Genomic DNA, 27,029 nt, shown 5'->3' with positions numbered 1-27,029 from the left:
TTTGGGAAGGATTGGTGTTAATTCTTCTTTAAACATTTGGTAGTATTCACTCATGTAACCATCTGATCCAGGGCTTTTCTTTGTTGAGAGGTTTTTGATTACTGATTCAATCTCCTTACTAGTTACAAGTTGTTTAGATTTTCTGTCTCTTCATGATTTAATTTTGGTAGGTTGTGTGTGTCTAGGAATTTGTGCATTTTAACTAGGTTTTCCAATTTATTGGCATACACTTGTTCATAGTACTCTCTTATAATAATTTTTATTTTTCCCATACTTTTGAAAGCATCAAATATTACTATTTTTAAAGCATTATTTAATCACTTTGATTGTTTTTAATCTTTTATTTATGTGTATTATAAATATTTTTCTCTAGAGATTAGCTCACCATACTCTGGTTCCTTTTTCATTCTATAAATATACTTTCCTTTAAACATCTTATCCACTCACTGCCCAATCTTTAGTTTATGGAATTCACCCATATGGACTAATATTCACGTCCTGGATACCAAATGTAAGCATTTCATAAGCACACAATTAGGATCCACTGTTATGCTGTGTGAAGAGAATGGGGACTGGGGTGGGGCCACTGCAGCTTCTGGGAAGTGGAGATCTAAAGTTACCTTGCATTTTTCTTGTCTCTCCACATTCGTGTTATAATGGGCTCAAAAGATGAAACCCCAGAGCTGTTACTAACTCCTCTCAACCTCTTTATTTGTTCCCCAAGACGGCAGTTTCAAACAGACCTGTGTTCTCTGAGTGGCTGTTTGCTTTATCTCGCTCTTACATCGCATAGGACATTGCCTGTCACTTTTCTTCCTGTTCCTCTTTAGCGGACCATTGCTGAAAAGCAGAACGAACTCAGATGCAGGTTTTACAGTGGAATGAATCAGCTGTTCTAGCCAGGATGCTTATTTAAATGATCTCTTTGGCTTGTGGCAATTGAGACATTTTTTCTGTGTGAATTCCTAACATGAATTAGTCACACAAATTAATTCCAATTCACAGGGTCAGGAGCCAAAAGAAATCAGGCCCTGTATATAATAATGCATCCTCTGGGAAAGTAAGATTTTTATTAAAAACTGAAACAGTGACCCTGACTCTTGGCTGCCTCTGTCAGCCTTTGATTCTTGTGGCATTGGTGGGACATTTGCAAGGGGAAGGACTGCTCCACCTCAGTGCCTTGCTGCCATTCCTTCCGCTGGGGCTTGGAGCTGTGGCATCTCTTAACTTACTTCTTTTGTGCATCACATGCACATCATGGCTAAGGACTGAAAACAGGCTGATCCTCCGAACAGGAGGGCACCAGCAGACCCCTGGAGGAGTGCCCTGAGCTCCAGCATTCAAGCTTTGTTCAGTGGCCATCAGGTCCTTGTGCTCATTAGTGTCTGAGGACGGTGCAGTGTTTCTCATACCAGGGACCCAGCCCCTCGTAGCAGTCACTGACCAAGGCTGACAAATGGCCTTGCCTGTGCTGATTCGTGTAGAAGCCTCTCGATAGATGTCATATGGACTCAGCAGAACGGGCAGGAGGAGCCATCACCGCCCCAGTGCTAGTCCAGCCCACCACCTACAGACTTGTCTGCAGATCTCTTACTGGTCCCCAACCTATTCTTGGTTGTACACATTAACAAGTGCAGGTCTTGCATCTTCTGCTCTGACTCTCCACGCTGCCCAGCACAGCATTCTGTACTCGGAGAACTCCCTGGGAATGCTCTTAGCTTAAAACCCAGCAGTTTCCTAGATTTTTCTCAGGAAACAGCTGTCAACAGCAGTGTACTAGATGCTAGCATGTAGGAAGAATGAAATGTCATCCCCACACAGGAGAAATGCATCCGGTGTTAGAGGCACACAAACAGGCTGGGATGACATCCCAGCAGCTGACATTGTGATTAGAAAGCATCTCTGAATTTGCATGTTTCCTTCTTGGTCTCCTGGCTTCCTGCCAAGCCCTGACTCTCCTTAGAAACAGGCAAACGTCACTTTTTGTTGCTGAAAATTGCACCAACTTTTGGACTTTCTCAGGGGTGCTATCTGGGAGTCTTCTGACCTCTGCTTTGCAAGCCAGGAGCCAGCCGCACGTGGTGCTGTTGACAGCAGCCACGGGGGCCTCGCGGACGGATCCAGAGTCGTGCATTGTGCCGCAGTGTCCCCGTTAGTCCCCTGCGCCAAGCTGCAGGGCTGACCTGACCCTCACTTGTCTTTCTTTTCTGAGTTGTGCCCTGCCACTTAAAACCAAAATGATTAGGAGTTGTCTAAAGAAGGGATTTGATCCCAGAGACCGTTTCTTCAAATGCTGAGTAGACCCCTGCTGTGTGCTGTCTGGAAGCCGTGGTGCAATGCGAGGTTGAGGTCTTGCTTTCTCAAGGGGTCTGAGATGAACCAGGGCTGCTTTCCGGGTTTTTGCTTTTAGAGAAATTGAGATGGTTTAAAAATTGCTGGCAGGGCCTCCCTCCCGTTAAATAGCTCCCCACCGGGAAGATGTGAGCCGGCCTCACGTTTCGTGGTAGGTTTCCAGCTGCAAAGAATTTTAAGTATTACAAACATGGCTATAGTACGTAGAATTGCTTTTCTCCACCAAATTATTTATGATCTGGCATAAACTTAGGATATTTATGGCAAAAAGAAGTTGCTTGATTGGCAGTGAAGCAATATGCCCCGATAGAACACTGCAGAGTTTACTGAGTTACATCAAGCTCACATCTTGTTCTGCTGGCAGGACAGCACTTGCATGTGTGCTGTTCCTGTGCACACGTGTGGCCGCAGTGAATCCATGTTTCTGGAACATACAGTCGGACGGGTGTTACTCTCACAGAAAAAGAGACTAACTTACACTGCCCCAGTGGCGGAATATGAAAATGAACACAGAAACAGTGCTTTGTAAAGCCCAGGAGAATGCCAGAAACGCCCCACATTTTTTATTTTAAATCTATTATTTTGACTTATTATTCTTTTAGTTTATTTTAAAAGACAATTTAGCAGAAATAAATAGAAATTATGACTGAAAAACACGTGGATTGTTTAAACACATCTCTTGACTCGATTCCAAAGGCGCCAGAAGGAACTGTGGTGCTGCCCTGCTGGAAAATGCAAGTGGGGCCGAGCACGCCTGTCCCATCTCCCAGGACACTCACCAGCCGGCAGAAAGGAGTCCTGGGGCAGCTCTGCCCTGGGCCGACTCCTCATGTCTTCATATTGACGTCACTTGCCCTTCCACTATCTAAAGGTCCTTTAGGTAATTAGGAATAAAATAAAAATTTAAGACCAGATGCGTAACACGCACTTTTTAGCCCAGAAACTGAAACTGGTTCACTGTTGCTGGAGCCTCCACCAAGATGACATTTAAAAAAATGGTAACTCTTTGACCTGCCTTTTAAGAGCATTCTCTGGATGAAATGGCTCCCGCACGCGTGTGTCTTCAAAGAGCACACATTGGCGGGTGGGGGAGAGGAGAAAACATTGAAACTGGTGACTTCTGCTCCAAAATGCTAATTTTCTATGTTTCTCCAGCATCGCTTTCTTTTATCCACCTCTCAGGATGCCACGGCCTCCCGTTCCTTTCTCTATCTTTTACCTCTTCTCTTGCTCACTGCAAACCTCCTCTCTGGGCCGGTCCTACTTCTGAGCCCACCAGCTCCCATCCAGCCCCGGGTCTCGTGCTGCCGTGTGAAGGCTACCCCTGTCCTCCGCAACCGCCCTCCTGGCAGGCACTGCAAGCTGTGGGGTCATCCTTCTGAAGACTGGGTGTGGAAAGGAGCTAGACTGTTTCTGTAGGCCGAGAAAACAGACCAGAGCTGACAGAGGGAGGAGATGCAGAAGCTCAATGCACGGAGAGAGATTCCTGGGTGGGGCTGTGCAGACAGAGGAGAGTCCTTCCCCATGGAAGACCAGGGCCCCATAGGGGCATCCACTCAGGGCACTGTCACCGTGGAGATGCAGGATCAGCTTGGGCGAGACGATTCTCTGGTTTCCTTCCAACCGGGGTCTTTACCCTGTGGCGGGAGGAGGGCCAGCTGGACCCAGGTATCCAGGCAGACAGGGTCCCTGGGACATCTTAAAAGGTTTACAGGGTCAGTGGAGGTGACAGACATTGGACGGGGACTCAAGTTGAAGTGTAGGTGCAGACATAAAACCAGCAGGTAGAAAGACTCACAAAGGAATCCACTTGCTCAAAGCTGGACAGGCTCCTGGGGGAAGAACACCTGTCTTCGTTGGGGGAGGACAGATTCCTGAGTCCGTCCACACTGGGCGCTCATGCTGGGTTATCAGGACGTGTGGACCAAGTGCTCATGCCCAGGCGTCTCCACTCAGCTTTCCTGTACACGGAGCAGGCGGCAGGCAACTTCGGGGAAGGGGCCCTGTCCTGCTTGTCCGTCCTCCTCTGGGCTCTGTCTGCACAACCCTCCTCAGCGCTGGGGGAAAGCCACAGCTGCAGGTCACGCTCAACATCTCACACGCTCAAGATCTTGTTCATGTACCTACAGGGCGGCTGTATGGGTCATATCAGGTCTGACTGCACCATTAACACAGAGATGCAAGCGACTCAACCTGGAAGGAAAATAAATGTTTCGAGAGCGTTCGAGGACCTGGCTCTGAGTCTCATCTTCACTCCCCTAGGGCTCCTGGGCCAGGCCTCACGTGTAGGACTCTGCAGCTTCTCCTTCATACTTCATTTCAGAACTAGTCTTAGAGTCTCTCCCTCCCTCCCCTCCTTTGTCTCCTCTCTGTCTCTCTGTCTCTCTCACACACACACACACTCTCACACGATCCCTCTGAATCTCCCCTTGGCCTCCGTATCCAGGACTCTCTCACGCTCTCCGAGGTTTGCCTGCCAGGTCTTCAGTCTCAGAAATACCTGTGCCAAAATCTCCTTGGGTGCAGAGTGAGGTCTGGCCAGCAAACGTCCCCAAGAGGAGCTTTGGTTGACTGCTTCCCATGGGCACCCCGCGCAGCCTGCCTTGACGTCCTGCCCAGGCCGGCAGCCAGCTCTCCAGCTCAGCTTTGATTTTTGTTTTGTGGTTTGACCGTCGCTTCATTGCAAGGCATGCTGAGGCTGACAGAGAATGGGGGTGGCAGGCATATGGTGGTCGGCTCGTGAGCTTTGAAGAAATATGGGCAGCACATCACAAAATGAGACCCAATATGGAGAATGTAAAACAGGGCATCTGGAGAAGCATGATCAGACCCATAGATATTTTGGATGAAAAGCAGCAATGGGGAAGTGAGCTAGATATGCAAGCAGCAGCCAAATATTTATCAACAAGTTGGTTGTAAGGAAATGGCACTGAATCCAGCCGCCACCACATTAGGAGCCACGTGCTATTTGCTTTCTTTGCTGGACTCTGGTTCCACCTGGGATCCAAAGACAAACATGTGAATCAGAGAGAATTCAGGGGAAACCGTACAAAGGAAGATTGTAGAAAGTAAACCCTGAAGCATCACGTGATCAAGATGGACAGAACTCAGGAAAAGTCATCAACGGTGTGGGTAGCCATCAAACCTTCCAAACTTAAGACTATGGGAATCGGAAGGTGAGACTAGTTAATTATTCTGATGAAATGAGAGTCATTTAATAGGGAAATGCTTCTGTTTTAATCCTTGATGAAATGTTGTTAGAGTGTATCTGTCTGTTTTCCAGCATTAGAAGTAGGATTGTGGTGACGGTAATTAACAATAATGGAATCCTCTTTCTTTTCGATGAGTTCTGCTGGGCCTCCCCTGTTGCTCTAAGAATGTTCGTGTGGTTCTCCAGGACTGAGGATGGTGACCGGGAAGACGAAAAAGGCAACACAAACGTGCAGCGAGCCCAGGACCAAGCCTGTTGGGTTTGTCTGCTGCTTTTACAATCCCCAGTAACACATTAATTGTTGTGAGCTTCCTTTTTTTTTTACCAGAGATTCTATGTACGAAGTAAAACTCTAATTTCCTAAAGATTTTAATTGAAAGAGGTTTGAGTGTGGTAGTTTCAGACAACAGGATGCCTTTGCCTGAACTTTATTGAACTGGGTATCGGTGTGTGTTTCATCCCTGACTTAAAGAGTGTGACTGGAATGGGAGGTTGGCCAGTCCAAGCGGACAGTGGCTAGGATGCTGGGCGGGGCGGGGTGGTGTGTGTGTGCGGGGGTCCTTCTGCCATGTTCATATACTCTCCAAACAGGAGTGTGGCCACAGCAGAAAATACAGCTGCATTGGATGACATGACGCTAAACAGATGGAGGCCAGGCATCCAAGAACATTCCTAATGAAGAATTAGTAGACTAACTACACAGAGGGAGAATGGAAAACCCTTTTATTTTATTGTGAACAAATGAGGAGCCGCTCCATCCGCAGGGAACAGCAGCCGCTGGGGAGACTTTCCTGGATGATCACTGCCGTCCTGGCAGCATCGTTGGCCCCGAAGTGTTCCCGCTGTGGATTTCCTGGTTGGGCGTCCACGACATCGCTGTCTTCGTCATTTCTAGAATCCAAAGTGGAAAACAAAGAGCTCTGACTCAAAGCAGACTGAGTTTGCCTTTTTGTAAAATGGTTCTAGAGATATCCTCGCTCCACACCTGCGGTCGATGCTGTTGTCATCCCCAGGAGGAGAATCACAAATAGTGAAGAAATACAGGGATATCAGAGAAACGGGAGGTCACAGACCAAACTACCACTAATACCAACAAAAGTAACCAAAGATGAATCTGAGCATTTAGGGCAGAGATAGGGCCAGTTATAGGGTGTGATCCTCTCTTCTTTCAAACACCCATCTGTCCATCCCTTCAGTCATTCATTCGTTCAGTCCACAAAAGCTGGGGCCCCGTACTTTCTGCCAGCCATTCTCTGTTTGGGGGACACAGATGAGACGGCAGGATGCTGTCCCTCTCAGAGAGCTTTACAGCCGCGTGGAGAGATGGCAAACAAGTACCGATAATGGAGGAAGCTGACGTCAGCTGAGATGCTCACACAGCGCAGCATTAAACGTTTAATCTGTTGTAACATAAACTTTGGAAATTTATTATAAATTTTTTTTACCAAGATATAAAAAAATTGGTGACCCACAAGCTAAATGAAAAGTATCAATCCACAGCCTCAAGATTCTAGTTCAACCTTTTGCAGTTTTCTACCAATTTAAGCTTAGTGTATTAGGAAAAGTCAGCTGGTGGGGCTTGAAGAAGTATGAATTCTAATAGGGGCCTCTGGAAGAGCCTCAAACTCAGGGGACTCAGCTGCTCGCGGTTGGAAAGGTGTCTGGAAGCAAACCCCGCTGAGCCCCATCAGGCGCTGCCCAGCCCTCCCGGCGGTGGGCTTCAAATAAACTTCGTATCTGTGGGCTGAGGAGTGGGAGCTCCTGTCTAGTGGGAGACAGGTAGATAATTACCATTTGTTTTTAAGGGTTTTGATGGAATGTGGGCTCAAAGGAAAGAGTGGTCAAAATTGGCAGCTGTAGGAGCAGCAGGCAAGACCTCCCAGAGAGGTGCCCCGCCCTGGAATACCAGACAGGTGGGCACCAGCCCCTGGCCCCGAGCCCAGGCAGCCCACGGGAACCACCCAGGGCTGTGAGCAGGGCCCAGCTCCCCCGCTCAAGGCTCTGACTGGACTGGTCCGGAGCAGTCCTGAGGAGTTGTGTTGCCTGAAAGCTCCTCTGCCTGAATGTGCAGTCGGGGCTGAGAAGCCGCGAGCAAGCGGAGGCTCTGACGATACCTGACGTCCGAGTGGGAGAGGAGAGCTTTTAGGGTCAGAGAGACCAGTCCAGTGTCTCTCTGAGGGGTGGGTGTAAAGCAGAGGCTGCAGACAGCAAACAAACGGTAAAACCAAAGGCAGGGGGATGTCCCGGTGACCCGGGAGAAGTGACAGTCAGGCAGCTCAGGTCGGGCAGCGGCACGGAAGACAGAGGCCAGGGGGCAGACAGGACAGACACCGAGGGGTCGCGAGGACTTGGAAATGCAGAGGGGGAGGCCAGGGCGTGGTGACTGGGAGCCAAGCTGTCATCAAGTAGGACATCCCAGTTCAGTGCTGGAAGGAGACCCTGGTCAGCTCCGGATCCCGATGCCCATGTTTTCCATTTGGTAGCCGGCAGTGTCTTATAGCTTGAACTGCTTGATATGTGGGGTCAAACTCCCTGATGGGGCACTCAAGCTTCGACACGCACTGGCTTTATTAGTGTGGCTGGCTGGCCCAGCCTCACAGGGGACAGTGTTCCTCTGTGTCATTGACCAGAGGGAAAGGGAGACCCTGTTGTTGGCAGGTGGCTGGCTTAGCCAGATGCCCAGGCCGGGATTTCTTTAGCTCAGTTCAGTGCTGTTTCCAATTGAAAGGATAAAATGTCTCTGGCATAGCTGTTGTCTGTATGCTCCATTTCTGTGATACTATATACTTAGCAGATGGCACACGACCCTTAGTTGATGATTTTTCGAGAAGATTTAGGTCAAGCCTTAAGGCAGTACTGGCTCCAGCGGAAGTGGAAATTACCTTGGATGACGTTTGTCCCTGGCCCCTCCTCCACTGTGGGGCACGGTGTCCCCATGCTGCCCATGGAACCTCACTAAGGGGCCACTCCCAGGCCAGTCCTGCTCAGGCAGCTGACCCATTATTCCAGATCCTTCTTCCCCACCCCCATCCATCCATTCACCCAGCATTTCCTGTGCACCTGCCATGCACACTTGTGATGCTACAGTGGAGTCACCTCACAAAATGCATTTGCCAATTCAACGATAAGCTTCTCCAACTCCTGGCCTCCCTTTCTAAAGCGGGGAAAATGCCAGGAAGAGAACAGGCGCCTTCCCTGTCCTCCTGGTGGGTTCCGCTCCCCTGCAGTTTTCACACCGAGAGTGTCTCTCCACACTTTGATGCTGGTGTCGACAAATGTCTGTTTCATATAAAATAGCCTTAGAACAAGCCAACTACTCTGTCTGTCACTCAAGAGAAGAGCCTCAACTTCTCCCATCTCTGGGGAAAACAGGTTGGGGTCCCCAGGGGGGAGTGTGTCAGTCTCCAGCCCCCAGATCTTCAGATGGTGGAGACAGACACACGGTCACAGTGCCAACCAGACAACCCTGGCAGGAACTGGGAAGAAACCCACACCCGCCCTGGCTCCTGTACCACCTGTACCAGAGGCGGGCTCTTCAGAAGCTCAGTAACTTCAAACTGTGTTTTTGCAACTGGAGTCAGGGCACGCCTGGGGCCAGAGGTATATCCTAGGGCTGATTCCTCTGTGGTAATTTTATTGTCTTGAGTTTCGTGTCAGAGAGAATCTAAAAAGCTTACCAGGCATCTGATCACCTGGTGGCCACTTCGCACCAAGAGCTGTCATTCTTCAGTTTTGATGACGCTGGTGCCACATCCTCCCCACAGTGGCAGCTCCTGCCTGGGGTCCTAGCGCTTCTCCCCGGCCAGGGTGCAGCCTTGCTTGATTGCTCCATGGCTGTGCTGGAAGGCCCAGGGCTTGGCAGGTTTTCTCCTCAGCACTGTTCCTTGAAGCCAGGCCAGGAGGCAGCACCCGCTTTCCTCAGATTTGAGGGTGGACAGAAATCGAGGCGTTTGGGGAGCTTAATACAGCGCCTGGTGTCTTTTGTTTTATTTAGGAGGTAAAACATTGAGGCTGCACCTCCTAGGATGGCCTGTGGCTGAGCCCTCGCACACCCTGCCCCATCCCTCATCGGCCTCTCTGTTCTTCTCAGTCTCCTCCCTTGCTCTCACGTTCTGTCTCTCGCTCAGTCTGTATGGATGATTATTGTTCCTTTTGAGGAAGCCAGTGCTGTGGATTTCACCGGACGCACTTGAGCTATGAGTGGCAGAGCCTGGTGCAGGCCCTCGGGGCCCCGTGGTCAGCTCTGTGCCTGATCCCCATGCCTCCTGGGTGTGATCGTGTCTGCTTTCAGACATCACGCCATCTGCTAACTGGAATGCTGGGAATACTTCTAGGAGATCATTCAAAACCACATTCCTCAGAAGGCAGTCTGTCTTAAAAAGAGCTGCAGGTAGATTAGATGTCATTCCTGGAGCTCCGACCTGCCCACGTCTTCCTGTATGGCTGGGAGGGAAGAAATCCAGAGAAAGGTTTGTGGGCTCTCGTGGTTTTGTTTAAACTGTGCAAATTCAGTGTGGGACACATCACTCATTCCCCAAGAAGATCTGAAATCAAATGGCCAAGGTGGACGAACAGAAAAATACACTTAACACCCCACTGCACATACTAGAGGCTGGGACACCCTGGGCAGCAGGGCCAATCAAGCAGGAAGGGCCAGGAATAGTGGACAGAGCAGGAGGCGAAGCCCCTCTTGGCAAGATGACTTTCACTCTGCATTTTAAGCTTCCACGGTTTATCAGGCTGATGAGTTTGCAAAGGTGGTCCTGAGCTCTCTGGCACCATCGATAAAGGGACTAGTCAGGAGAGACTTTCATTAATGCTCTCCTGCCTCACATTGAAAGGTGATTGCAAAGCCAGGCTGGGGGCTGGCTCGGCGCCGGCTTACAACAGAGAATGTCTGCTTGAAGGCTGGCTTTCTCCTGTGCTGGAATTCCACCTCCGAGGTCGCTTCCTGAGGGAGGAGCCAGACCTCTGCAACCGTGTCCTGTCTTCACTTGCCTGCTGACCCTCAGTGCAGTTCCTCTAGGCCACTCACAATTCCCGTTGGATCTACCAGTTTCCCTCTGCACGTCTGCTCATGCTCTTCTTTGCCTGGAAATTCTTTCATCCCTGGCCACTCAGGGTGGGTTTTAACTGTTCTGCAAAACCCCGGGCCACTGCAGCGAGACGGGTTCTCCCCCTGTTCTGAGCTCACTCAGCATTCATTTTCGGCTATTTTGTATTGTCACTTACCTGTTTAAGTGTGACTGGACTTGTCTCCCCTGCCGAACCCTAAGCTCTATCAAGACAAGGCCTGAGCCTTAGGTCTCTCTGCAACATGCCTGTCCCACACAGTGGCCATCACAAAACTACAATGGACAGCCTGGGGACACAGCCTCCCATCACCCATAGCTTCCCAACGCACTCAGAGTCAAAGCCAAAGTCCTTCAACAATTGAAGCCCAGTGATACACGAGTCCCGAGCTCTCCAGCCTCCCACGGCCTCTCCACCTGTACTGGCCTCCTCTCGAATTCCAGGAACACAGCAAGCCCAGACTCTTTCTTACACTCACCTGGTGGGCTCCCTCCTAGCTGTCATGTGGTCCATGGGCTTCTCCCTAGATGACAACATGGCCCATGGGCTCCTCCCTAGATGTCCACGTGGCTTGTGCCTCACCATCTCAGGGAGGCCTCCCCCGGCCACCTTACCCAAAATGGCAGTAGCTCTTCCCTACCCCATTCTCTACTCCGATTTCTCCTTTACATTCATCACCAATTTGTTGTTTATTTTATTGTCTACCTCCCCTTCTAAAATGTCGTTTCCATGAGATCAAAGGTTTGGTCTGTTTTGTTCACTACTTAAGCCCTGAGCCTAGAGCTGAGCCCGGCATGTGGACAGTGGTCAATGAATCAGCAAAGACGAGACGTGGACTCCCCCATCTTGTTTGGAAAACCTGTCAAATATTCTATTTTATTTTGGTGCCATGTTTCTATGGCAACCAGGCTAGTCATTCTCTTATATTTAAATGTAAGACTTAAAAGGCTGTGAATGAGTCTTAGATATTTGTAAGGAAATATTTTTAGAAGAAAAACTGGGTGTTTTGAATATAACCTCTCTCCCTCCCTCTCTGTGCCTTCCAGCAAAGCTGGAATATTGACTCCGAGTGAAGAAAATCTTGTCAAATGAACATAATTTGTAGGAAAAGTGCACAGTTTTCTCAGTTTCCAGATACACACATTAACTCCTTCCCACACCCTCTTTGGCATGAACGTGGCTGGAATATTTATGAGAAGAAAGGCCTGCTTGCCTTCTTGGTGGCTTCACAACAGTTGATCTTTTACAGTCTTGCTTTTACAACCAAAGATCTGTCACAAAGCAAGAGAAATTCAGAATTACCTATGTCACTGAGAGAACAAAGTGAAGAGTGGGCTACCTGAGCCATGTCTGTTCCCTCGGTCATTCGCTGAGGGCTTGAAGAGCCTGAGCCGTGTGCTTGGTGCTGTGAGGACGGTACAGGAAACAAGCCAGCAGAGCTCACAGACTTGTGAGAATTGGTGTAAAAATGGTTATTCCAGAACTTCCTCACAATTGTGCATTTCTATCCATGCCACAGCAGGGGGAACCAAGCTTGCCAGTGAACTGATGCAAAGAGAGAGGCAGAGAAAAGGTGGGCAAGTGCCCTGCTGCTCTGAGCTGGGCGTCCCTGAGCCTGGGGCGCTGCAGGGAGCTGGCTGGGACACAGCCGGGGCTCATGTGCTTTGGCCCCTCCTCTTTGAGCTGAAAGTTGTGGGCACACAGGCAGGGCTGACCTTCAGCACAGTTGTCTTCAGTGTTTGTTTCATGGCTTTGCCTGAGCCACCCACGTCTGAGTCATTCAGGGATATTGGGCTCTGTGCTCACAGGGACCTTCAACAGATAGACACTGAGCTGGTGACACCAGATAGAGGAATAAGCCCTTCTATGCTCTCAAAAAACTTGTAATCCAGAAGAGCAAATAAATAGGAAACTGATAAATGCAATCCATTTAAATTGATGGAGCTTTTTAAAAAATTGAGATGAAATTCATATAGCATAAAATTGACCATTTTAAAGTGAATAATTCAGTGGCATTTAGCACATTCACAGTATTGTGCAACCACCACCTCTATCTAGTTACTAAACATTTCATCATCCCCAAATGCATCCTTTCACTTTCAACCTATTTGTGTCTTTGGATCTAAAGTGGGTCTCTTCTAGACAGCACATAGTTGGATTACACTTTTAAAAAAAATCTATTCTGCCAGTCTGTCTTTTAATTGGTGAGTTTAATTCCTTTGCACTTAGTAATTTCTGATAAGGAAGGACTTACTTCTTCCATTTACCTATTTTTTCTCTCTGTCATATACCTTTTTTGTTCCTCAATTCCTCCAATATGGCCTTATTTTCATTTTGATTTATTTCTTTTAGTCTGCCATTTTGGTTCCCTCCTCATTTCCTTTTCTGTACATCTTTTAGTTATTTTCTTAGTTGCTACCATGGGGATTACAATTAACATCCCAAATTTATAACAATTTATTTTGAATTAATACCAAATTAGCTTCAAAAGCATACAAAACTCTCCTCCTACACAGCTGAGTCCCCCCAGCTTTATCTTGTTATTGTTACAGATTACCTCATTATACAGTGCATGCCCATTACATAGATGTAGGGTCTTATGGGACAAAGGGGGTATAAACCAAAGTCACAACACTACTGGCTTTTATATTTACCTATGTAGTTATCTTCACTGGAGCTCTTTATTTCTTTGTGTGGCTTCGAGTTACTGTGTAGCATCCTTTCATTTCAGCCTCAATGATTCCCTTTAGCATTTATTGTAGCGCACGTCTACTAGTGACAAGTTCCTTTAGTTTTTGTTTATCTGAGAACATCTTCATGTCACCTAAATTTTTGGAGGATAGTTTTGCCAGGTATAGAATTCTTGTTTGACAGGTTGTTTTTCTTTCAGCACATTAAATATGTCATCCCATTGCCTTCAGGCCTCCATGATTTTTGATGAGAAATCAGTTGTAGGTCTTATTGAAGATCCTTTGTATGTGACAAGTCATTTCTCTATTGCTGCTTTCCAGATTCTTTGTCTTTGGCTTATGACAGTTTGACTATGATGTGTCAGTGTGGATCTCTTTGAATTTATCCTACTTGAAGTTAGTTGAGCTCTTTGGATATGTACATTTGTAGTCTTTCATGAAATTTGCGACATTATTGGCCATTATATCTTCTAATATTCTCTCTGCCCCTTTCTCTTTATCTGTTCCTTTTGGGACTCCCATAATGCATATGTTGGTATACTTGATGGTGTTGCATGGATCTCTTAGGCATTTTTTATTTTTCTTAATTCTCTTTCTGCATCTCAGACTGAATCATTTCAGTTTTTCTACCTTCAAGTTTTCTGATTCTTTCTTGTGCCTGCTCAAATCTGCTGTTTAATATCTCTAATGAATTTTTCATTCAGCTATAATTCTTGTCAGTTCTAGAATGTCTATTTTATTCCTTTTTATAATTTCTATCTTTTTATTGATATTTTCTATTTGCTGATACATTGCTCCCCGGTGTTTTCTTTTAGTTGTTTGCCCATGGTTTCCTTTAGCAATTTGTGTATATTTAAGACAGTTGATTCAGTCTTTGTCCAGTAAGTCCAATATCTGGGCTTCCTCTGGAACAGTTTCTCCAATTTCCTTTTTACTGGTGAATGGGCCATAATTTCCTGTTTCTTGGTATGCCGTGTAGTTTTTTTTGTTGAGAACTGAACATCTTGAATATTACAATGTGGCAACACTGGAAAGCAGATTCTTTCCTTTCCCCAGAGTTTGCTCTTGTTGACATCTGGGGGCTGTGATCATCCATTTATTTAGTGACTTTTACAAACTACTTTTGCAAAGACTGTATTCCTTGCCATGTATGGTCACTGAAGTCTCTATTCCATTTTCTCCATGGTCACCCAGTAGCCTGAGAGAGATTTCCCTAAATGCTTGGAGCCAAGAGGGGAAGAAAACACTTTCCCAGCCTTTGCACATTGGCTCTGAGCCGGGTCACTCCAACACTTGGCCAGGCTACCTATGACTCTGCCTTAGCCTTCACTTCCTGCCTATGCAGAGCCCAAAGATCAGCCAGAGATGCCAGTCTAGTATGCTGTCAGCTCTTCTCTGAGTATGTGTCTGGCTCTGAGCATGCATGTTAAACTCCAGATTCCCTGGGATATACAGCAGCCCTTCAAAGCCCTGTTGCCCCAAGAATCTTCCTCTCAGCCTCCTCTTTCCCTGGCTTTTGGGTCTCTCTGCTGCCTGGTCTTCCACTCTCTCTTGCTCCAGCTGGTCACAGTCAGTATATGTCTTGAAATGCTTTCAATAAGCCGATCCAGCCCAAGGGGTGCTAACCAAAGGTTACTGTCTGCACTGGTCCCTCAGGGAACCACCAGACAGGTCAAAACACACAATCTTAATTTGTTGAGAACGAGGTCAGTATTGCCTTGTGGCACCAGCAAGCCATGCCAGAATGCAGGCCATTGTCCTCAGGACTGCTGCCCAGCTGGGGGTCAGGCTGACAGGTGGGTAAGCAAAAATGCCACAGTGCTTTCTTCCAAAATTTAGCAGTCACTTTCTTCTTTGAGCATACCTCTAGTTGCTGTAAGTTTTTTTTATTTGATCTCAGAGTTCTGAAAAGTTGATTCTTTCTGTTTTTCTCACCTTACTGGCTATTTCAGTGGAGGGACAGGTCCTTGGAGCCATGTACTCCACCATCCCACGGTGCCATCAATGTGATGGAGCGTCTCAGCCCATCATGGAGGAACTCTGTAACAGACCCCATCACCCACATCCTTACCACCCACCTGGGCCCACTTGCAGCTCTCCCGGGCAGTTCCTTGATGTGCCCATGGCTTCCAACCCTACGTTCCTGCATCTCTCTGGCTGAACAGCCACACTCAGTCTACGTCCAATGCAGGCCAGGGCTCCTCAGGAGTTAACTTCCTCAGAGACCCTTAAAGAATGAGGGATGAGAGTTGATGGATAAACACCCTTGCTTCTCTGCCCCTCAGAGATTCTGAGGCATGTTCTGCAGCCTCTCAGAGGACCCAGCAGGACTGGCCTGTTGCCCTCACTGGCATTCATTCCTGCACCTTTATCTGCTTCCTGCCTTCCTGGTTTCACATCCCCACTCCCTCATGGTGTTTCCTGGGATCACCTCCCAGACAAATTACTTGTACCCACATCTTTATTTCAGGATCTATTTTTTTAGAAACCCAAACTAAAGCACCACTGCCTTCATTCTTCGAAGTGTTTAATCCCACAGCAGTGACATCCCTGTGCCAGGGGCTGGCAGAGTCAGCCTTCGAGAACAGTGTGCAGTGCAGCAGGTACCTGCACAAATGGCCGGGGTGCAGCTGGAGGGCGGCCTGTGCCCGTTCCTCGAGGTAACAACCCTCAGTTGTGGGCTGTGGGCCTTAACATCTGGGTTCCATGTTAATAATTAAAAGCTTCTCATTTGTATACAGATATGTCAGAATGTTGAAATGCAGAATCCTTGCCTTGGGACAAAATAGGCATGTGTGAAATGGTGTGGAAAAAATGACTTAGAGTATCCTCAGTCCCCGTGACTTCATTCAGTGCATAAGCAATATTTCCCCTGCTGAATTTCCCTGCTGAATTGAAGAAAGCTTTCTCCCTGAGGACTACTGGATCTTACTTTTTTTGAGTGTCTTCTTCGGACAAAGATCTATACAAACTCCCATGAGGCATGAGCTGAGGCGACTTCAGAGAGCTGGTCTGGTTATTTCACAAGAGCAGAAAGGTTTTGTCTCCCGCATCCCCTAAAGTGAGTTTTGGAGGTTGCAGGTAGCTAACCGTTCACTGCGTGGCTCTGAGAAGTGACTGAATGACTTTCCTCTCCTTTCCTCCTGGCTTCTGTCCTCTTGGCTGGAGGCAAGGCCAGGCCTGTGGCAGGCTCTGCCAGAGATCTGTGTTCTGATTTTTCCTATCATGCTGGGGGCTCATGCACCTGCCCTGAGCCCTGGGTTAGCCTGAGACCACGAGGCGGGAGCAGCCGGCTTGCTGGGCAGTGGAGGCGAAGGGGCAGAGAGAGCTCATCTGTGATCCGACTCTTTTTCTCGTAGCTTCCTTCAAGCCATGAACTACATAACACGTGGACAGAGCAGAGTGAAGGCTGGTGATGTGCCAAGTGCACCTGGGGGCAGGAGTTAAATACCTGAAATGGCAGTGATCGCTTTCTTTAGGGGGAATCAGCAGTCTTAGCCGGCTCAGTGGCCCCCGTCGCCCCCAGGCCTGTCTGCTTTCTGCTCCTACTAACGGACACTGCATTTCACACTCTGCACTGGTGCATCCACGTGCCGCAGCTGTGGGAGCTGCCAGTTGCAGGCTTGCTCGTGGAAACCACTTCTGGCTGGATGCTCTCCTGGTAGCTCACAGCAGCAGGCAGTTCAGCTGTGGTTTGACAGAAGTTGGTGTCTTAGTGATTTTTCTTCTTGACAGGAGCCCAAGAGCAGAAAGACCATTGTAGAGCTTGTGAGAGCTCCAGCTGAGCTCAGACGTTCAGGCAGGTAGGAAGAAATAAGAAATGATGAAAGCTAGGTGGCGTCTTGAACTGTTTCTGTTTCCCTACAAATAACCTCACGTCAGCATCTCTGCCGTCTCGAGATGAGAGGCCAAGGTGGGGTAGAGAGAGAAGTTGACATCAGCAGCTCCCAGGTCTGCTCAGGTCTGGAGGAACCAGATTAGGAATCTTGCTCCCAGTAAATCCACCCTCAGGGCTCACAGTGCTGGAACTCAGACGTGGGGTGGACAGTTGAAACAGGGACACAGAACCTTCTAGAATCACAGCCAGGCTCTTCCTGGTGTCCTGTGCCACTCTGTCGGTGGCCGTGCTCCTGACCTCTGAGCCTCTTCTTGGCGCCATCCCAGTGTCCACCGGGTCCTGAGTCCTAATGGTGAGCCTGGCCGATGTCCGTCTCTCACAGAAGCTCCCTGGGCAAGGAGAAGCTCAAGCATTCATTGATCCTTGCGTGTTTATTGGACATATTGGTGAAATGCGATGGATTCTCTCAGGGGATACCAGGAAGCGTTTTCTTCTTTCTCATCATCGTTCCCCTCAACGCGCTCTGTCAGTTTGATTTTCTCCACCCTGGATGAAACACTGATCCAATCTCATAGGGCTTCTCCCCGCTCCCTCTTCTCCCCTCCCCCGACGGGGCCTGCCTGAGGCTGAGAGGGGCGGAGCGGCTGCCTTCTCGCTGGGCACCACCTCTCTGCCTGCTGCCCTCAGAGTCCTGGCAGTGGCTGGGGCGGCACAGGGCCTGGGGCAGAACCCCACACGGCCTCTCCTGGTCACAGACTGCCAGTTTATGGTTCTCGCCTGTGTGTGAGTGTGTGAGATGGTGTGTGTGTGTGAGGAGAGTGCGTGTAACAGCTATAAGAAGCTCTGCTACAAATGATCCAATGTCCACAACTCACCAAACCTGGATTCACTTAGTACAGTTCTGTCCACATCCATGGGTGATCTCTTGATGGTAACAAACAGCAAACCAGAAACCAGTACCTTGTGTCCCATAGGTAATCAGGCAATCTAACAGCCACCCACACACACAGAGCCCAAGGGACGCACAGCTCGAGCTCAGCCCCTCTCTCTGGGCTGTCCTGTCTGTTCCAGAGAAGGCAGCAGCAGAGGAGAGTGGCTACAGCGATGCGTGAGAATTGTGAGGTTGGCATGAGCCGTCTTCTGGTGGCAGGACCTTGAAGCCGGGCAGTGGCAGGGCTGGCTTGCTTTCCAGAAAGCTGACTTTGGTGGGCATGAGGAGGAGGCATTGCAGGTGTTGGGAAAGGCAGGCGTGGGGACAGAGCGAGTCATCGATCATGGCAGTGATGACGGAGGTGGAGAGAGAAAGGACTGGAGAAACGTTGAGGGGCAGATGTGTTGGTTCAAAAGGAACAGGGACTGAGAGCAGTAGAGAAGAAAGGGTGATTTCCAGGGGGAGAGAACGGGGTCTTTTGGGGACATGTTGAGTCCAGTGCCTGGGGAGCTGGCTGGTAATGGCAGGAGGTGGGGGCGTGAGTCTGGACATGTGGGACGGAGGCTGGTAGGGACACCTTGGGTGGTGTCACTGCTGCAACGCAGTTGTTGGAGCCACGAGAGTGAGTGAGGCTGCTCTGGGAGGAGCTGCCAGCGGAGGGGAAGTGGGCCAAGGAAAATAAACTCTAGGGACCTCCACCTTTGTGGGATGGACGGCTGCCCTGCCTCTGGGCTGGCCAGTGACCCAGACCGCTCATTTTATTCCTCCCACATCAAAAGATATCTCCAGTGTGTAGGAGATACTGACCTGCAGCCTTAACTCAATGAAAATGCGAAAACTGGATGGAAAAGGAGCACACTTTTACCTGGAGGAGACGAGTGATAATTCTTCTTTCTCTTCATGGCGGGACTACAGTATTGCGAGCTGGATAGGAGTCATTCAATACCATGTTTACTTCAAAGTTTGCCTTTATTCCATAAACACGCATGCAGTGCCTAGTAATTGCTGGAACACTGACCCATTATTTACCACCCACTCCACGGTCTGTACTGTGTCCTATGAAGCACATCGCCTAACACAGGCGGGAAACTGGCCAGGCCTGGCCCCGTGCGTCCTAGAGACCCGCACGGAGAGAAGACAGAGGGCAGAGCAGAGCTCGGCACGAACACCAGCTTGATGCTGATCCAAGTACCTAACGGCCGGTTCACCCAAAATCAACTCTTTTCAGGATATGTGCATCCATTTTGGTGTCCTAGTCTTTCTGACCCCTTTAAGATGTTTTTTTAACCAGTTAGGTGTGCTTCTGATTTAAATATTATGTTTTTACAACTAATTATTAGATTTGAGACATTATGAATAACTGCAGGGATCTTTTCCCATTAGATTTTTTAAAAGAAAATTGGTCAATAAACACTTTCCTTACAAATTTTGGTTTCTCTCAATAAATACTTATTCATGCTACTCAACACCTTAATTCAAATGAATTGCCTGCCCTGTACTCTAGCAATCCCAAAGTTCAGTCACTGTGGGCAGTGGATGTCACACCCAGTAGGGTAGCAGTTCGCTCTACAAAATTGGTAGAGCGTTGTGATGGGAGAAGCCAAGGAGGTGACAGACAGGCACAACTAGCTATTAATGTTGTGCTGTGTTCAGTCTTTTGTCAGAATGCCATTAGAATAATTTTCTTTAGCAAGAAAAGAAAGTTCGACCTTCTCTTTGAAGGTCATTTATACCATTCAAACAAGAGAGTTGGACAGGTGTCCTAAAGTGTCTATAATTGGCACTGTCAAGCACAAGTGATAACATTTTAAAAATATGTACTAGAAATGTCAAATTAAGCTGATTCTCCCTTAAAATAATGGTTTAAAGTCCTTAAAACGTGGGGGGAAAGTGACAGAGAAAGAACAGATAGTCTGAATGGATTTGGTTTTAAAATCCCATAAAGAGATGAAACATGACAAAAAAGAATAAGAAATCCAAGCAGATACAAAGACACTTACAGGGGCTGAGTCGTGGTCGAGTTGCTGCTGGGGCATCCTGATCGTCGGTGAATTGATGACTTGCCTGTGTGGGCAGGTGGCAGATGCTCTCTCGAGGAAGCGACACCCGAGCGGCACCTACTGTGAGTGGAATTTCCACTGTTCATAGACCAAACATGTGAGGCCTGGCAAGCCCTGGAGTCAGGTCTCTGCCAGAATCTCAAGGCGGCTGGAGGAGGGGCCAGACCAAGGGCAGTGGGAGCTGCAGACAGTTGGCTGGTGAGGCTGCAGGTGAAGGGACATGAGGGCACTCAGTGAGTCCAAAAATGGCTGTCCCACCGTGATCGAGGTATTGCTGGATTTAAGGGCAGGAAAGTGATTTTGCTGGAGGCTCTTGAATTTAAAGCATAGAGACTTTGTCTACTGCACCCGCCCTCGAGTGCCCTCTGGGACTCCTGAGGTCCCCGAGACCCTGTCAGAGTCTGTGGACTCAGATATTTTCATTCACAGGAGGTAATTTGCCTGCATCACACTCGTCCTCTCGTGACTGGTGGAAGGTGTGCTTGTGTCTTGAAAACCTCTCCTTTAACATTTTCAGTACAGTAAGTAGGGATAGATGTAGCCAGGGAAACAAAAGCTCTTTGGGGTCCTCAGTACTTTTAAGTGCATAAAGGGTGCTTGAGACCACAGAGTGTGAGCACTGCAGCTGTCCTTGGTCCCTGGTGCCCGCTGCCATCACAGGGCCAGGCACCCAGAGGCCCTCGAGAGCATGTGTTGAATGAGTGAATGGAGAGGCAGGGGGTCTCCAGAAGGTGGGTGGGAACCTGAGAGTGAAGATAGAGACCAAAGAGCAAGTTCGCACTGCACTGATTCTGGCCTGCGGTGAGAAGAGAGTAAGCTGGAAGAGTGGAGACAGAAAGGAGGACGAGATCCAGGAACATCCAAGAGGAAGTGTGGACAGCCCTGGGCACTGGTGCACCCAGAGGTGGCAGGGAGGGAGGAGTGAAAATTACTCTGATGTTTCCTTTCTGAAGACGGTGTCAGGGCAGGAAGCACAATTTGGGGAAGAAGAGAGGGTGTGGATTGAGACACCCTGAGTGTTGAGACACTTGCAGGATGCACAGGTGTGTGTGTGGCAGCTGGGACCTAAAGCAGACTTTAGTTGGGGTATGGAGCTGGTGGACTCCAGGTGATGGCTGGCCATGGAGCTATCCATACATTTATTTTAGGTCTCCTGTCGACTGTCCGCGCCCTGCGGGGAGACTGTCTTTGGTTTTCCTTCATGTTCCTCAAGTGCCTCACAGGGTGTCTTATACCTTTAAGTGCCAAGAATTGTGTGCAGAATGGAGGATGAGTGTGCGAGTAAGACAGGTGTGTGACCGGGAGTTTTAGGTATGCAAGTCCTCTCTCAGGTCACCTTTAGATTTGGAATCAAGTCTCTCTGAAGATAGTGGTGGGCCCCTTCCATCTCTCCTGCGCCAGCCTGCTCCCTGCCAGGCGCACTGTGTTCTTCTGAAACTCTCCTTTGCCATTTGTCTTGGGGAAGTGTTTTCTGTGTTCTAAAACAGATCCTGTGAGACAGCTGTCATTTCTGCAGCCTTGAGTTTCAGTGGGAACGCTGTGGCAAGGTCGGGGGGACAGGAAGTCCCTCCCCCATGGTGAGTGAGACAGAAGGAGCCAGACTAGAACCACAAGCGTTTGCTGCTCCCACGCTGGGAGGACAACACAGCTGAGAGGGAGGAAAAGCGACCTCAGGAAGGAAGACAACCAGGGATCCTGAGAACCATGTAAAAGAGATGGAAGAATATGAAAATCAACTTGTCAACAACCAAGGATTGAAACTCCCTGGACCTGTATTTGGCGTACGGTGTGTCTGGGGTTCTGCTCTGGGGAGGGCTGGCTTCATCCTTAGGTGGGGTAAGTGGGCAAATTCTGTCGGATGCTTGCCAGAGCCAGATTCAGCGCTTGACCCTAGGAAGACTACACCCTGGAACCTGGGGCATGTCTGCAATCCGTCATCACACTCATCTGAGCTGAGATGCTCCCAGGAGAGGACAAGGATCTGGGCTTAGCCAGCATGGCACTGAGGCCAGGCAGAAGCACCGTGATGCTGGGCACGGAGGAGCGGCAAGCCCTGAGTCCACCCTGCCGAGGAGCGATGTCGGGAGAAGGTGTGAGTGCTGAGGCCTGAACGCAGAATTTAGAAATGTTCACGGAGCCTCACCAGCCTGGGCCGGGGCACAGGGCCAGCCACGGGCAGGCGTGCCCGCCGCGCACCTTAGAAAGGGGCAGTGCGTTGTGGTGGAGTTTGCCAGAAGACGGCTGAATTTAAGGATTTCAAGCTTTGTCTTGTTTCAAAGAACTCAACCCCTGACCCCATCCTTTTTTTAAACTGCTCCTCACACTCCCAAAGTCCTGCACCAAGCACAGGTCAGTGGCCTTACTCGCAGGGGAGTCCAGGAGGGCTGTCAGGAAGGAGAGGGTCTCACCAACACCCAGTCACAGGCTGACAGCTGCTTCTCAGAAGACAGGCCAGTTTGGGGTGGTTCACCTCCAGTGGTCAGCCAAGCCAGGGCTGGTCCTGGCATTGATGAAAAAAATATATACAGACACACGCAAACACACACACACACATACATACACATATATACATCACATACATATACACGTACAGACATATGCACACATACACACATCATATACAGACATACACACATATAGACACACGCGTGCACACATCATATACGTACATATACACGTACACACACATCATGTACATGCACACACACATATAAACATGTGCACACACACCACATACACATATACATCGTATATGTACATGCACACATACATGTATATAAACATATACACACATACATACACATGCACACACACGCCACATTACTAGGGCCCACCTCTGGTGATTCCTCCTCCCAGCAGAATGTGTGCTTCTGCTCGGGGCACTGACTGCATCGACCACTGATACAGCCTTCTGTCCCGAGCCCCGCTCCGCCACAGGGGTTTTGAAAACTGTGGTGCCTGAGTCTAGTGATGAAAGTTTCCACTGCCATGATAGGGTGAATTTTAGATCTTTGTAACACTGAGAATCTCTAGGCTTCTTTATTTTTTAATTTCAGACATTTTAATGTTAGAGAGTCTGCTGAATATGGGTCTGCATCTCAATGACAAGAAAAGGAGTTTTCTTTGAAAGTAATGAACACAGACCTTATAAAATTTAATACTAAAACTAGGAAGAGGAGAGGAAAAATCTGCAGCTGGGCTTTGAAGAGGAACCCGTGGTTGAGTCGGAGCTAGAGTGTCAGCGCTGTTATTGCCGACTGACAGGTGAAACCGAACCCTGGGGATGAGGGTGAGGACTAGAGAAAATGCTCAGGGTTGTGTCCCTTGGGGTGGGCACCTGAACTCTGATCGGGGGATCATGGTCCTGTCATCCGTGCAGTGAGAACTTCCTCTACCAGGTTCATTCATTCATTCAATAAGCGTTTCCTCAGGATCCATGTGCCAGAGGCCGGATGTGTAGTGGCTCACTGGCCAAAAGACCCAAGTGTCATCCGTAGGCACATATATAGCCCCCTGCTCCTTCTGGGGCATGGTGTACCCACCTGTTTATCCACCCCAGGGTCTTGCGAAACCAACTGTGATGTCAACACATTTTTATTTTATTTTATTGTGGGAAGAGCGCAACATGAAATCTACCCTCTTAACAAATATTTCAGTTCATGTCACAGTATTGTTAACTATAGGTTCAGTGTTATGAGGAGAGCCCCAGAACTTTTCATCTTGCATGATTGAGACTTTATGCCCATTGATGAGTGACTCCCCATTTCCCCGCCCCCCCAGCCCCTGGCAACCACCATTCCACTCTCTGCTTCTATGAACTGGCCTCTTCTAGATGTCTCATGTAAGTGGATCACATAGCATTTGTCCTTCTCTGACTGGCTTTTTTCACTTAGCATAATGTCCTCCAGGTCCATCCATGTTGTCACATGTTGCAGAATTTCCTCCTGTCCTTAAGACTGAGTAATATTCCACTGTATATATACACCACCTTTTCTTTATCCATTCATCCACTGACAGACACATAGGTTGTTTTCACATCTTGGCTATTGTGACTAACGCTGCCCTGAAGGTAGGGGTGCTAATGTCTCTTCCAGATCCCGATTTCAGTTCTTTTGGATAAATATGTAGAAGTGGAATTGCTGGATCATAGAGTAGTTCTATTATTCATTTATTGAGGAACCTCCATACCATTTTCCTCAGTGGCTGCTCCATTTTACATTCCTGCCAACAGTGCACAGGGTTCCAGATTCTCTATACCTTTGCCAACACTGGTTGTGTTTTTCTTGATAGTAACCATCCTGACAGGTGAGAGGTATACAAACATATTTTAAGGCCTTGATATTAAAACAAATAGCAGGTTATAGCAGAGATAATGCAGGACTAAGGGTTTAAGAGGTCAGAATCTGTGTCCTTTGCTGCCTCCGAGCTGTAGTAGACGCTGGACGCTATGTGTGAGGCCTCTGGGTCTTGCTCCACCATCCTGATGATTGGTTTTGGTAAATTAGATTCATGACCATACTGTGACCTTCACTGTAGACATAGTTCTGCTCAGAGAGATTTCTGATCCTTGGTGAGCTCCACCCATATATACTCACAGCACTTAGAGGAGGAAGCTGGTCTCTAGACCAGCTTCTAGAACCAGTGGCTGAGGTCTCTAGGGCAGCATTGGCCTAGAACTTTCTGTGATGACAGGAATGTTCTAGATCTGTGTTGTCCAATACGACAACCACTGGCCACATCTGACTACTGAGCACTTGAAGTGTTGCTAGTGTGACTGGGGAACTTAATTTTTTATTTGATTTTATTTCGGTTCATTTAACGTGAATTCACGTGGTTACCATGACGAATGGTGTGGCTTTAAGAGGCTCGTGGTTATACTTGTGGATGCTCTGATGGTCTTGAAGAACAAGACTCATTCGCCTTTACTGCACATGGGGCCATCTTGACATGGGCAGTTGCTCTGTGGGCCAAATCCACAGCTTTAAAAACCCTCCATTGCACTATCAGAAGTTAGATCATACTGTGTAAGTGCTAAATCCCCAAAAAGCTGGTTATTTTCATTAAAAAAAATGATCATGTTTAGTGTATCAGAAAGACGATGTGTCTTTGATATTAAATAGAACTTTTGGGAAAAGAGTTACACATAATCCCATCACTTTAACACAACTTAAACATTTAATGTTTAATGTATTGTTATGGCAGGTCTAACACTGAAAATGGTGGTGTTTGGTGCAAGACAGACCTGGGTTCAAATCATGCCTTTGCATTTTGTTGTGTGGCATTGAGAAGATGCGTGGCCTGCCTGGGTCTCTCCTCCCCCATCAGAAAGGGAAGGGGCAGCATCGGAGCACCATGCCTGGCACATGGTGGAGCGTGGAAGGTGGCTGTGCCTGGTGGTCTGCTTCTATTGGGGTTTGTTTCTCATACCTGCCCCCTCCCCTCTCTGATGTCGACATGGCTGAGCATTGCATCAGGACTTGAGGCCAGCAGTCACCTAGGCAGAGCCGACTGTTCCCAAGAATGGCACCAGATGACCTTCATCTGCTTACCACCACACACACATCCTTCTCCTCATCATGGCTCAGTTCAGCTGCTGTATTTCCCCTGCATTTTCACTTCAGCTAATGTGGGATTTTCAACCCAGTGGGTGCTCCAATTTTTCTGAAACTGCCAACTACTCAAAGCAAAAGAAACCTTTCATAAGAGGCAATTGGTGCATGCATTTGGCAGCCCCGAGTGACGAGCCCACTTCGAGGCTGCCTCCTCCATCCAGAACGCTCTGTTCCACACCAAAAGTGGCTCTTCACTTTGAATAGTGGGGTCAAGTTATGCACAAAAGCATATCGAGATAGCCCCACCATGCATTTGCTTCAGATCTAAAAGGCTCCATGCGTCACACTGTTTCCAAATTTTCGCTTGACATTGTCAAAGGAAAATAAAGGGAGCGAGAGAGAACAGAAAACGTATCAAATAGTGATTAAGTTCCCAGGTCACGGCGGTTGTAAATGGTGCTGCCGTGCACAGATAATTGCAGGGCTCTCATCCTCAGGATGTGAGAGGATAGATGAAGAAGCGCTGAAAGACACACAGGATTTTCCAGGCAGACTCTGCAGCTTATTTGTAAATATTAATCCATTCATCTTGCTCTAGCTCTGTGGCCTGAGGCAGTGGGTCATTTTCAGGCCTTGACTCATGCCGAAACTCAGAGAAGGTGGTGCCTTGTTCTGGTGGTGAACAGAGTTGGTGATAGTTGGGAGCAAAACCTTTGGACAAATGAGTCCAACTCCTCTCTGGCTTTTTAAGCATTTTCTCCCAAGTGTGAAAGGTGAAACCTCAGTTTGATGCCTCCTCACCCGAGTAGCTCTGGAGCAGCACCCTTGGAAATGCAAAGCCACTAGGGACCATCTCATGGACAGTTTTATTCTTTCATCAAACACTTTTTGTCAGGCTCTTCACTAGACAATAGTGACTTAACAGTGGGCCCACACACTCTGCTCCAAAAATCAAGGATAAGCATATTCTCCTACCTTTTCATTTCTTCACTGAAATCCTCAGTTCCCCTCATGTTCAGGGAAGAAGAGATCCTGTGTCACCCTCCAAAATCTTTTTGGACTTTACTCACCTATATGTGACTAGTTCCAAATTCATGTTATTGCTCACTGGGGACTGGCCACAATGGCATCCTCAAAGAATCCAGCTCTTTACATGTGCAAAGAGTGTCCTGACATCCTTAGGGAGAGCTTCTGCCCCAGGGTGTGAGGAACACAGGAGGGCTTCCTGAAGAAGGGTGGGTTCTGCAGCTTGAAAACAAATCACCCAAGTGAAGGAGGCTGGCATGGGGGTGAGCAAGGCAGGAAGACATTAAACAAGAGAC

General features: G+C 48.3%; 1 protein-coding gene and 1 long non-coding RNA gene across 9 annotated transcripts in view; one reads left to right on the top strand and one right to left on the bottom strand.

The window, feature by feature from the left end:
* Positions 1-27,029, top strand: part of PTPRN2 (protein tyrosine phosphatase receptor type N2) — a 924,814-nt gene that overhangs the window by 551,016 nt on the left and 346,769 nt on the right. The gene's annotated exons all lie outside the window — the stretch shown is intronic.
* On the bottom strand, positions 6,270-20,670 carry LOC139082965 (uncharacterized). Its single transcript, XR_011539367.1, has 2 exons — positions 20,096-20,670; positions 6,270-6,454 (listed from the first exon to the last, which is right to left on the bottom strand). It is a non-coding gene; the product is annotated as an uncharacterized lncRNA (long non-coding RNA).

The sequence above is a fragment of the Equus przewalskii genome, chromosome 4, assembly GCF_037783145.1.
Source record: "Equus przewalskii isolate Varuska chromosome 4, EquPr2, whole genome shotgun sequence".
NCBI lineage: Eukaryota > Metazoa > Chordata > Mammalia > Perissodactyla > Equidae > Equus > Equus przewalskii.
The sequence above is the reverse complement of the archived record's forward strand: the minus strand, read 5'-3'. Positions and strand labels throughout refer to the sequence as shown.